Genomic DNA, 1,097 nt, shown 5'->3' with positions numbered 1-1,097 from the left:
TGTAGTGAATTCAAGCAAAATGAAGTGTTTGACAACTTCAATCTCTTCTCCATTTATTATGATATTGTTTATTGGTCCAGTTGAGAAGAATTTTGTTTCTTTATATTGAGGTGCAATCCATACTGAAGAATGTAGTCTTTGATCTTCATCAACAAGTGTTTTATTTAAGTCCTCTTCACTTTCAGTAAGCAAAGTTGTATCACAGGTTGTTAGTGAATCTTCCTCCAATCCTGATGACATATTCTTCTTCATAAAATCCAGCTTCTAGATTTTTGTTCAGCATACATATTTAATAAATATGAAAGAATACAATGCTGGCACAAATCTGTCCTGATTTGAACCAATTCACTATCCCATTCTGTTCTAATGACTCTTTATCTATGTATAGAGTTCCTCATAAGCAAAATTAAATATTCTAGAAAATCCATTCTTCACAATATTATCAATATCTTGTCATGATCTACACAGTCAAAATCCCTTGGATAATCAACAAAACACCAGTAAACATCTTTTTGGTATTATCTTCTTTCAGCCAAGGTTCCTCTGACATCAGCAATGATATCCCTTGGTCCACGTCCACTTCTGAATTTCTGATATTTTCCTGTTGATGTGTTGTTGCAGTTCTTTTTGAAAAATCTTCAGCAAAATGTTACTTACATGTGATGATAATGATATTGTTCAATTCAATTCTACAATCCATTGAGTTACCTCTCTTAGGAATTGGCACAAATATGGATGTCTTTCAATCAGTTGACTAGCTATTCATTTTTTTGTTGAAAGATTTAGATTTGTATTCCATCAATTCCTGGAGTCTTGTTTTTCATCATACTTCACTGCAGCTTGGACTTCTTCCTTTGGTACCATGATCCTTGATCATATGCCACCTCTTGAAAGTTTAAATATCAAGCATTTCTTTTTGGTACAGTGGCTGTGTCTAAGGTTTCCAAGGAACGGCTAGTGGTTTTGAATCCTTCAATATTACAAAAAGTGACATGAATTTTTTTGTCAGTTCTTTCAGCTTGTGAAAGGCTGAACATGTTCTTCCTTTTTCAGTTTCTAACTCCAGGTTTTTGCACATTTCATTATAATACTTTACC

This window comes from Chrysochloris asiatica, unplaced genomic scaffold (genome assembly GCF_000296735.1).
Source record: "Chrysochloris asiatica unplaced genomic scaffold, ChrAsi1.0 scaffold00019, whole genome shotgun sequence".
Taxonomy (NCBI): domain Eukaryota; kingdom Metazoa; phylum Chordata; class Mammalia; order Afrosoricida; family Chrysochloridae; genus Chrysochloris; species Chrysochloris asiatica.
The sequence above is the reverse complement of the archived record's forward strand: the minus strand, read 5'-3'. Positions refer to the sequence as shown.